General features: G+C 40.0%; 1 non-coding gene across 1 annotated transcript; it reads right to left on the bottom strand.

Annotated features, from left to right (window-relative positions):
• Nucleotides 1-1,010: 1,010 nt before the first annotated feature.
• On the bottom strand, nt 1,011-1,117 carry LOC145103548 (small nucleolar RNA R71). The gene has a single exon (XR_013706633.1). It is a non-coding gene; the product is annotated as a small nucleolar RNA R71 (small nucleolar RNA).
• Between the last annotated feature and the right edge of the window lie 11,310 nt (nt 1,118-12,427).

The raw sequence follows: 12,427 nt of genomic DNA on the forward strand, positions 1-12,427 counted from the left end.
ATTAAAAGTAGGTTTAAAACTAAGTGAGTTTGCACACATCAAGTTTTTGGCGCCGTTGCCGGGGAACGGTTCTAAAAATTAACATTAAATTCTAATTTAATCGATCCTTTGTGTGAGATTTATCTCACACAAAGTTATTTAAAAGGCAATTCAGTCAGTAGAATTAGTTTTAATAAAATTCTGTTTTTAGAGTAACTAGAATTTTTTTTTTCTATTTTTGCCTTGAACTCGCCGAGTGCACTCGTGCCGACTCGGCGAGTACATCGCTGTTTCAGTTTTAATTTTTTATTTTATTTTTGTTCTTTTTACGTGTTTTCTGTTTTGTTTATAGTTGTTTCATGACCCGAGGATCTGATACACCTCTGGTCCCCCCTCTTAAAGACCCGGAATCCACACTAAGGAAGAGCAAAGGCAAAGCCGTTGGAGAATCCGCTTCTTCAAAGAACTCTCCACTCAAAAACCTCAAGTCCGTTTTCAGCAAGAAGAGGAGCAACAAATCCGGAGCATCCAGTGCCTCTTTGACTATCGAAGACCCAATTCAAGAAGATATCGAATACGAGACCGAGGAAGAAGAAGAACCCACATTCGAGCATGACTCCGAGTTTGAAGACGATTTAGTCATTACTATGGCTAATATCGATGAAGTCCCCATGGGGGAATGGAAGAAGAGGATGCGCGATGACACCGGCCCAGGACTTATGCAGCCTGCAATTCCCGTGACCGCCACTTTCGAACTAAAAGGCCATATTCTCTCTCAACTCAAGGAGATTCCTTTTTATGGGAAGGATCACGAAGACGCCTACAAGCACTTGGACGAAGTGAATGATGTGGCCAACTACTTCAATGTATCGAATGTCCCCCGCGAGACCCAGCTTCTTCGCATGCTCCCAATCACGTTCAAAGGAGCTGCAAAGGATTGGCTAAAGTCACTTCCTCCCGGATCAGTCACCACATGGGCCAAGATGAAAGAGGAGTTCATAAATCACTTTTGTCCGCCCTCCAAGATAGCCAAGCTAAAGAAAGCAATTGCCAACTTCGAGCAATAGCCCGGAGAATCTCTTTATGAAGCATGGGAAAGGTACAAGAGTTTGCTTAGAAATTGCCCACATCATGACCTTAATAGCCAACAAGAGGTCTCCATTTTCTACGATGGAGTCAATGTCACCACAAGGCAATTGCTCGATTCTCAAGGTCCGCTCACGAAGAAGGCGCCCTCGGTAATCAAGGAGCTAATTGAAGAATTCTCTAAGCACTCTAGAGAATACCACAATCCAAGAAACGAAGTAAGTCGGGGAGTAGTGAATGCGGCAAATGATAGCATGGCGGCGGTGATAGCTAAGCTTTATAGTCTTGATAGAAGAATGACAAAAATGGATCAAACAATCCATACTATGAGGGTGGGATGTGAAAATTGTAGAGGGCCCCATCTCACAAAGGATTGTGATTTGGATGAGAATGGAAATAAGAAAGCTCAAGTCTTCTATTCAAGTGGCGATCGATACGACGAAAATTGGCGAAAACCTAAGAAGGAATGGCTCCCATATGAAGAGTATAAGAAGGCTAAGGAGGAAAAATACAAGCAGAAAGAGAGGGGACTATATCAAAGGGAAGAACAGGTAGAAAAGAAAGCTGATTTGGAAGAAATGTTCACTAGATTCATAGCCGCGTCCGAAAAGAGACACAATGATCACGATGCTGCAATACATGAGACCAGAAACATGCTAAGGAATAAGCAGGCATCCATTCTCAACATTGAGAAACAGCTGGGACAGCTTGCGCATCAAGTGAATGATAGAAGACCGGGTCAACTTCCAAGAAAAGAAAAGATCGCATTTATCCATTTGGAGGATGAGATGCTACAAAAAGAACTTGCACTTTTGCAAAAAGAAGATCCAAGCAAGTTTATGCTACATTCTGGAGAGGATGGAGATGTTAACAAGGACTTGGAGGAGTTAGAAAAGCTACTGGAAGGAACCGACTCAGAAAACACCCAAGAAATGATGGAATACGATCAGACTCGCCGAGTCACTTTACTGGACTCGACGAGTCCAGTCGAATTTGATAACAACTTGGACGATTTGGATCTGCTTGTTGCTAGTCCTCTGTATAATCAGGATTTGGATATTTTTCATGATTCTTTAGAAGAACAAACAACAGGAGGAGAAATGGAAACGGAAGTTCAACACGCCTATATAGCATGTCTTAATGCAATTCCGCTTGAAGATGGGGTGAGCACAGAAAAAGAGGAGGGGGCAAAAGAAAGGAGGGTGGAAGCTGATCAACCATTCATTACCAAACCTAGAGAACGCACCTTCACAAAATACGAAGTAATTCAGTTTGAAGGAAAAAAGGTACAAAAGAAAGTGAAAACGAATGGGGTGAAGAAGAAAAAGGGGAGAATGGAAGCCCAAGCAGCTGAGAATGATGTTGTGAAAAAGAAGAGAGAGGAATCAAAACGGGCTTCCAAAAAGAAGATTCACGCTTACAAAACGAAGTACAAACCACAGAAAACTAGGCGTGCATTCCCGATGCTGGAAAATGACGAGACGTAGACGGGAAGGAGTCCAGCTAACGACTCCTTAAAAAGAAGTGCTTGGCGGGACCGTTATTTAGAGTTTGCTTTCTTTTATTTTTTTTTAAGTTTTGTTTAAATTTTATTCGTTCGTTTTTAGACTTTTAATTCTCCAATACATCGGATATGTCTCCTTGAGAGTGCGTATGGACTAAGTGTGGGGTGAAATAAATTTTCTTTTCTTAATAAATGACAAGAATTTTAAAAATTTTGAATTGTTTGCAAGAGACACGTCAAGTCTGCTCGTGACTCGACGAGTCCATATAGATTTCAGAAAAAAATGGCATCGCGACCAGACTCGCCGAGTCTGACCCCGACTCGACGAGTCGGTATTATTCACAGAAAAAAAAATAATAAGAAGAATTACTTTTACAACTGGTAACTAGGGTTTTAACCCTAAAAGAATCAGTTTTTTTAACACCCACTCGCCGTGCGCCTCTCTCTCAATTCCCTCTCAAGCATTCATCTTCCTCTTCATTGTTCTTCAATTTTTTCAAGTTCCATCGCAAAAGGTAACGAATTTCTTCCTCTTTTCTGTTAAAAGCATGATTCTAAGATTATGTATGATGGAAATTGCATAGAAAGAACCGATTTTGAAAAATACTAAATTTCTAGGGTTTCGATTTTTCATGAATTATGATGTTTTGCATGCTTATTCTTGCCTAATACCTTATATACATGTGCCTAGACAAAACCCTTAAAGTAATTTTGAGATTTCCTGGTCCAATTTAGACCGACCCGCCGACTGACTCGTGCAGTTCTTGTGACTCGCCAAGTCGTACATGGACTCGACGAGTCGAGTCGGGAAACATGTGCATGACTTCTTTTAATTATAATCTATGTTTCTGGGTTTTGTATCTTTGTTTTGCAGAAATAATGTTCAACAGGAGGCAAAGTTCTAGTGGACACCAAGGGGACTTTCCTTGGTTGAATTTCCCACAAATTGAGTCCGTTTCAACGATGCGGAAGTGGAAGAAGAAGTTGGCCGACATAAGGAAGAAAGAAATTTACGTGCCCAATAGGATAGATTGGGATTGGTTGCAAGGTGTACGCTATGAAGAGGAGTTAGCTCCTTATCTTTTAAAGGAGTTTACCCACGAAGGACGATTTGTGAGGGGTGGAGCCGGGTCTTTCGAATTCAAGAGCTGGTGTATTTGGAGTTATGCCTAGATTTCTTCTCCACGGTATCTTTCACGGGGGGGGGGGGGGGGGTGGATTTTTATCACCCAGCAAGTTTTAGTTTCTGTCTTGGGGGTGAATTTCATCAATGTTCTGTGCTCGACCTTGCCTGTCGATTGGGAATTTATGACCAGCCCTTGGTCTCAACAGCTATCTTTCGGGCCTTTTTGGAGCAATCCCACATGGTGTTTCACGATGGAGTGACGAGCACGGGGTGGTGGAACACGATTGGCAACAAAGTTTATATTCCGAAATCGGCACAAGAGGGGAACATTCGATCGCCTACACACCGCCTTATTCATCGTCTCATTTCATCCACTATTAACCAAAGGAAGGATGATGACAAGGTTTCTAACCTTGATGTCTTCTACTTATGGAGCATTATCACACCCGTCATTTTTTGCAATATTCCATGGTGTTTAGCTTCATATCTATCGGAGGGTGCAGTTAAGGATCGCAAAACTTCTCGAATCAATGGTGGTATGTTTGTCACCCGGCTAGCCAACTCGTTTGGGTTGATGACCCGTGGTGCATGGAACTTTATGACGATGATTCCTACACCTCCATTCAATCCAATTCTTTTCCGGTGGGCTAGGATTATTGAAGACTATGGTGGTGGTCATTATGCTATCCCGCATGATGATCCGGTAGTTGGTCCCGAAGCACCGGGAAGGAGGGTCCGATCGAGGAGGGAGCGGGATGTGGAGGAAGAGCTGTCGGTGATTCCGGTTGATAATGAAAAAGTACCAATGGATTGGTACAATGTGGAGATGAGGCGGTTACAAGATCAAATGGCGCGGGGCATCAATTTTAGCAATCAATCACATATCCGGCTTTTCGATCACTTCAACATACCGCATATCGATGGTGGTAACTTTCTGTATATTCCATCGTGGGAAGAGGTGATTAGTACAAGAAGGAGTGGTGCGGGAGGAAGTGGAACAGCACCCGATCATGAAGAGGAGGAGGATTAATTTCTTTGCGTTTTTATTAGACAATTTTCAATTTTTATTTTTTTATGTTTTTTTTGGTTTGTTTGAATGTGTTAAGACTTTGTACTGTTTTGCTTAATGTGTGATTGCTTTGATTATTTTTTAGAATTGAATTAGGAATGCTTGCATAGGAGGGTTAAAGTTATAGAGTCAAAAGGGTTATAAGAGTGATAGAGAGTCAAGAAAAGGAAGCATTAGAGTCAAAGTATCGAGTCCGGTCCTTAGGGACATGAGCGAGTGAGTCCAGAAGTGAGGAGAAATTTTGAAGATTTATTAGAGGCTGGAACAAATGCAGAATGCCATTTTTTTCGTCCAGTGGTCTACTCGTCGAGTGCACTAAACTAACTCGATGAGTCACCTAGTATTCTCACACATACGAAGATGTTCGCGCTTATACTCGACGAGTCACATATATGACTCGACGAGTCATTCATTTTTAAACAAAGGGGACTGCTGATCTGATGCTGATAAGAGTACCACTTGACCATTTATTCTTCCCATATTGATTCCTGAAGATCTTACACTGTTTTCCCGCGTATTTGGAGCGACCCACACGAGATTTTGACACCCAAGACATGGATGAGTTGTTCCCATGTCTAAAGTCAATTGAAGTTGGAGCTAAAATGAAAGTGACCAACCTATCGAATGCTATCCCAGGGGAGTTTGTTCCAATTCACTCTTTATTCTCTTTTTATGTTTTTATCATGCATAATATGCAAAGAGGGCATTGCATAAAATAAGTGTGGGGTAGGGGGTTGGTTACATATTAGAAAATTTAGAGTCTTAATTTAGATTAATTTTAAAAAATTGTTGCATACTAAAAATATTACTTAAGATTTAATTTAGAAAATTTTGGTAAAAGTAAAATTAGGATTCCATGTTAGAATTGTGTTGATAATTACATGAAGACCCAAATGTTTAGTTGAGTCTATATATAAATTCTAGTGCATTTGTGGCTTCCTTATTCCAGTGAAATCATGGGACAAAAACACGACCTTGCTCAACCTGAGGGATGCAATATGTTTAGCAGCCTAAACCTGAAATGTATCCAAGAAGATTGTTATCGTTAGCCAATAAAGGTTGAGATTGAGCTCCCCTGCTTAAGCATGTAGGGATTTGAGTGAAAAAAGTGAGGTACATGAAAAAAAAGAAAAAGAGAGAATTACAAGAAAAGTTGTAAGAATTTTGGAGCAAATAAAGTGAAGATCAAAAGATCAAAATTCAAAGAAATTCAAAAAGTTGAAGATACCAAGAAATCAAATCAAATAAGGTGGTGAATTCAAAGAGATCAAAGATCAAATTATCAAAGAAAGTGAAGAATTCGAAAAAGCTCCATAGTGGTATCGAAAAGTGTAATTCTAGATTATGTATGCTTGGGTTGCTCAATTAAAAATACCTTGAAGGTAAGAGGTTTTCTGCGGATGGGTTCGGAGGGTTGCATAAAATGAGCATAGTTCGGGGTGAGTGGGCGAATGTTTATGAGGATTGTGAGTATTTGGAGTATGGGAGGTCCTTAGGAAAAATTTTAGACACAAATGCATGCGTTGCGTTCTTGGCATAATGGCTGGGTTGGATTGGAGTTGTCATATGTGATTCTAATGTTTTAAAATTTAGTTTTGCTTGGGGGCAAGCAAAAGTCAAGTGTGGGGTATTTTGATATGTGCATATTTAGTTCATTTTAAGTATAGATTTTTATTCATTTATTAGCTAAATTATTTCATTTTATGGACAAAAGGTACTTAAAAGTGTTTGAATTATATTTTCAGTCCAAAAATGAAGCTCGGAAGCAGAAGGAAGCAGGAGAAGCGGTTGAGAGATTAAGAATGGAAAAAAGAAGAAAAACACCAAAAATAACACCTACTCGGCGAGTAGGGTCGACTACTCGGCGAGTCCGATCGAAGAATCGAGAAGATAATGACTCGGGATCCCAGAGACTTATCACAATACGGGGACTGAGAGATGGACTCGACGAGTCGCCACCTGACTCGACGAGTCGATTCGTATATATAAAGATAACTCCTCAGAACGATGGAGGGGAATTCTGGAACGATTCAGAAGAGTTTAGTTGCGATTAAGAAGGCAGAAAAACCCTAGAAGACGACGAGAGAAGCTAGAATTCAATCCCGAAGAAGAATTGAGGCAAAATTTCATCATTCCACTTAATCTTTTTTTTTATCATTATGGTTAAACAATTTGACTCCGTTTGTTTGCTGTTATTTACTTCAATTATGAGCTAAAACCTTTAGACTTTTGTTTGGGGATACAAAGTTGACAATATGGTTTGATTGATTGGTAGGATTAATTCTAAGTTGGTGAATTTTTGTTATTTTAGCTTGCTAAAGAACCTTGTGTGTGAATAATAATTAATTTTCTGTTAATAGGAAGATAATTGATTAGCATGAACATCTATTGATTATTAACCTCATATGCTATGTGATCACTATGACATATGTCTAGGATTAATGAATATGAAACTAGAGTTAATAAGATAATTGAGTAAATTCATGTGCAAGCTTGTGTGATGACCATCAACAAAAAGTTAATTAAAAGATTAAATTGGTTAACTATTGCAAGTCTAAATTAACCCGAATAATTGATCTAGTAAATCTTATTAAATTAGAAAACTGGCAACTATTTAAGTTTGTTTATTTGCTAAGGATTAGTGTAGTGAATACGAATCTAATCATTTGAATCGGTAACAAACAAAAGAATTAATCCATTGCACCATTACCTTAAAATCAACCATAGGATCAATTGAGTTGAACTAAACAAAAGTTCCTTCCTAATTATTGAATCTAGTTAAGTCTTTATTTTCTAGTTCTTAAATTAGTAATAGTTAGCAAGTTTCTAGTCTTGAAAAACTAGAGAACCCCTATTCTTATTAATTAATTTAGATAAAATTAGTTTTTAATTTTAATTTGCAGTTCCCTGTGTTCGATACCCTACTTATCCAACTATACCACAATTGATAGGTTCACTGGCTTTGTGTGTTGTTTTACAATTAAAAGTAGGTTTAAAACTATGTGAGTTTGCACACATCACTCGGCCACATACCTTGCAACATCAAGCTTCATCGTTGGCCACCAGTAGTAGGGTTTCAGGTCCCTATCCATTTTAGTGCTACCGGGATGAATCGAGTACATGGTCTTGTGAGCTTCTTCCATCAGAAGATCTCTGACTCCTCCTGTCTTAGGTATCCAAATCCGATCTTGGAATACCTTCAGTCCACGACTGTTTATACCGAACACCAACGTTTTGCCCAAACGTTCCTCCTTTCGGTCTTTCTTCTCAGAAGCTTCCTCTTGGGCTTTCTTTATACTCTCCACAATTGTCGAGACAACTTCTATTCTCAACGCCCTTGGCCTCTTTCTTTCAAGATTGACTTTCCGACTGAGAGCATCAGCGACAACATTTGCTTTACCGGGGTGGTAAAGTATCTCACAATCGTAGTCCTTAAGTAATTCTAGCCAGCGTCGTTGTCTCATATTTAATTCTTTCTGATTAAAGAGATATTGGAGACTCTTATGATCAGTGAAAAGTTTGCACTTCGTGCCATAGATGTAATGCCTCCATATTTTCAGAGTGAAAACTACCGCTGCCAACTCCAAATCATGAGTCGGGCAGTTCTTTTCATGCTCTTTCACTTGTCGAGATGCATATGCGATCACCTTTTCTTATTGGGTCAAAACACAACCCAATCCAACCCCAGACGTATCGTTATAAACAACGAAGTCTTCAACTCCATCGGGTAGAGAAAGTATCGGTGCCTCACATAGTTTCTTCTTTAGCTTCTCGAATGCTTCTTTATGCTTATCATTCCAAGCATAAGTAGCTCCTTTGTGGGTCATGTTCCGATACAGACTTGGGGTGTCATGTTCCGATACAGACCAATAAGCATAAACGAATACATTACAAGTCATTCAACAAATATAAACATATGCAGACTTGTAAACAAAACAACTTGATGGTTCATCCATCTCATGCCCTTGCGCCACTTCCTGTAATACAATAACCCAATTACCCATTCCTGTTATTCTCACTTTATGTCCCTAAGACAACTGACATAAGGGACCTAGTCTAAGAATATTTCATCGGGGCGACAACACATGCTTTGTGGGTACCTCAGCAATATAAGTCAAATAAGGCAACCATGAGGGGGATGGAGTGCAGCGAATGAACACCCAAGTTCATTAACACCTACAGGTGGCGAACCTGCTAATGTTTCCACAAGACTATCTAGAAAAGTATGTGGTCGTCATCTAAACTCCGCTAGATGACTAGATCAAACAAGAACGAGGCCTCTCATCTGTTTATTACGCACCAACTATCTACCCATGTTCTACCCAACATATTAGTAGATAAAAATTATACAATTTGTATACATAGTTTAAAAACCTGTATAGCATGCTTTAATCAACACATATTTCACATAACAGATGAGACACACACACACACACATAACGCGTATCTCATAGAGAATAAATCATATCTATGAGTTAGAAGAAAGTGAATACACATTCACACGTATAAACAACAATATACTTAATACACCCAAACCATACTTGTATTATTATCGTGTTTATGAAAGGTAGTATACACTCACACATATAAACAACTTTATATTATACATATAACACGTATTTTATAGAAAATACTTAATATTTATGTGTTAGGAGAAAGAAACTACACACTCACTTGATCAGAAGATGATCGGACAGCACTACGACTTGCAGAAGTAGAAATCCTCAGCAGATCTGGAAGATCTCTTCAAAAATCGAACTTCTCGCGGGCAGAGCTTCGGCTCGGGAACCGCACTTCTCGGGATCTTCGGGATCTCGGTACTTGCCTCGGGGCTCGGGAACAATACCGGGGCTTCGGGATATTTCTGGCACGCAAAACTATGCAAAACGGGAGAGAGAAGAAAGGAAATTGGCAAATGGGTCGGCTGCCCTCGCATCCTATTTATAGGAGGCTGGAGCCTCGGAGTACGCGGGGCGTACTGCAGTACGCGGCGCGTACTGGTTCCGAAATGGTCATTGCATGCGTCATCCGAGCCACTCGCTGCGAGTGTCGACACCTTCGGAGTACGCGGGGCGTACCTCGGATTTCCAATTAAATTTAATTACAAAATATTTAATAAACTTCGGAAATTCATATCTTCTTCATACGAACTCCGTTTTTGACGTTCTTTATATCCACGGAAAGGTGAGACTACGCTCTACAAGTTTCGTTTAGACTTCCTCGGCTAATTTTGAATTTATTTTTATTATTTATTTTTAATAGGCCGCGACAGAAAAACTTCGTTATAAATTCATAACTTCTTCGTCTGACGTCCGTTCTCGCCTAACTTTTTATCGCTTCGATACCAACAATGAGATCTTCGATTCTCATTTAGATTGCTTCGGCTAAAAACCCCTCGATCTCAAATCGAGTAAAACAGGCTGCATACCGCTAAGCCGAAACTTCGATAAATCATAACTTCCTCATACGAAGTCAGATTTGGGTGTTCTATATATATTCGGAAACCTCGTTTCAACTACTACAACATAAATCAAAGATATTAAGTTTATTTTACACTTAAATTTTGACGCTTATTTTTTATTCTTAATTAATCAAACCACATAATTAAGCAATTAAGCACAAAACACATAATACTCAAATAATACAATCTTATTATTTCAAAACGGGTTACAAAGGTTAACCTAGACTATTACATTGCTAAAAGTGGCAAGCCCAGAAACACAGACGTTACAATTCTCTCCACCTTAGAATGATTCCGTCCCCGGAATCACACATCAACAAACAAATGCGGATAGCGACTCAACATGTCACTCTCCGTCTCCCAGGTGAGATTCAGCCCATTCGTGTGTTTCCATCGGACAAGCACTAACCCAACCATTTTGCGTCGCAACTTCTTAGTCTTTCGGTCAACAATTGCCTCTGGTTCTTCAATCAACCTTTTGTTTTCATCAATTCTCAATTCAGAAATTGGAATTATATCGGGAACTTCTCCCGTGAACTTCCTCGAATAACACACATGAAAAGTGTTGTGAATTCCATTCAGTTCTTCGGGTAATTCGAGCTTGTAAGCTTGGTTCCCAATCCTCTGAAGAATTTTAAACGGTCCAATAAACCTTGGACTCAACTTTCCCCTTTTACCAAATCTTATAAGTCCCTTCCACGGCGAGACTTTAAGCAAAACCGAATCTCCAACCTCAAAAGTCATCGGTCTTCGCTTCTTGTCAGCATAGCTCTTTTGACGATCTTGAGCTGCTAACATTCTTTCCCTAATTATTTTCAACTTTTCAGCAGTTTGATGAACCATCTCTGGTCCCATAAACTGCTTTTCCCCAGCCTCAAGCCAACAAGACGGCGTACGACACTTCTGTCCATACAAAGCTTGGTAAGGTGCCATCTTAATGCTCGAGTGAAAACTATTATTATAGGAAAATTCTACCAATGGTAAATGTTCATCCCAATTACCTAGGAACTCCAAGGTACATGCCCTCAGCATATCTTTAAGTGTTTGTATCGTTCTTTCACTCTGACCATCAGTCTGCGGATGGTAAGCTGTACTTAAACATAACTTGGTACCCATTTCCTCTTGTAGACTTTTCCAAAACCTTGAGGTGAAATGGCTATCACGATCCGATACAATCGTTAATGGAACACCGTGAAGCCTCACAATTTCCTTCACGTAAGAATTTGCAAGCTTTTCCATAGACCATTTCTCCTTGGCTGCTATGAAATGCGCTCTCCTAGTGAATCGATCAACGACCACCCAAATCATGTCGTGACCATTCTTTGTTCTGGGCAGTTTAGTGACAAAATCCATAGCAATGTCTTCCCACTTACCCATAGACACAGGCAATGGTTCTAAACTCCCGTAAGGTTTCTAATGTTGTGTCTTGACTCTCGCACAAGTCACACACTCGGCCACATACTTTGCAACATCAAGCTTCATCGTCGGCCACCAGTAGTAGGGTTTCAGGTCCCTATACATTTTAGTGCTACCCGGATGAATTGAGTACATGGTTTCGTGAGCTTCTTCCATCAGAAGATCCCTAATTCCTCCTGACTTAGGTACCCAAATACGATCTTGGAATACCTTCAGTCCATGACCGTTTGTACTAAACACCAACGTTTTACCCAAACGTTCCTCCTTTCGGTCATTTTTCTCAGAAGCTTCCTCTTGAGCTTTCTTTATACTTTCCACAATGGTCGAGACAACTTCAATTCTCAACGCTCTTGGCCTCCTCCTTTCAAGATTGACTTTCCGACTGAGAGCATCAGCAACAACATTAGCTTTACCGGGGTGGTAAAGTATCTCACAGTCGTAGTCCTTAAGCAATTCTAGCCAGCGTCGTTGCCTCATATTCAATTCTTTCTGATTAAAGAGATATTGGAGACTTTTATGATCAGTAAAAAGTTTGCACTTCGTGCCATAGAGGTAATGCCTCCATATTTTCAGAGCGAAAACTATCGCTGCCAACTCCAAATCATGAGTCGGATAATTCTTTTCATGCTCTTTCAGCTGTCGAGACGCATATGTTATCACCCATTCTCTTTGGGTCAAAACACAACCCAATCCAACACCAGACGCATCGCTATAAACAGCGAAGTCTTCAACTCCATCGGGTAGAGAAAGTATCGGTGCCTCGCATAGCTTCTTCTTTAACTTCTC

This window comes from Lactuca serriola, chromosome 4 (genome assembly GCF_051521515.1).
Source record: "Lactuca serriola cultivar US96UC23 chromosome 4, Lser_US96UC23_V15, whole genome shotgun sequence".
NCBI lineage: Eukaryota > Viridiplantae > Streptophyta > Magnoliopsida > Asterales > Asteraceae > Lactuca > Lactuca serriola.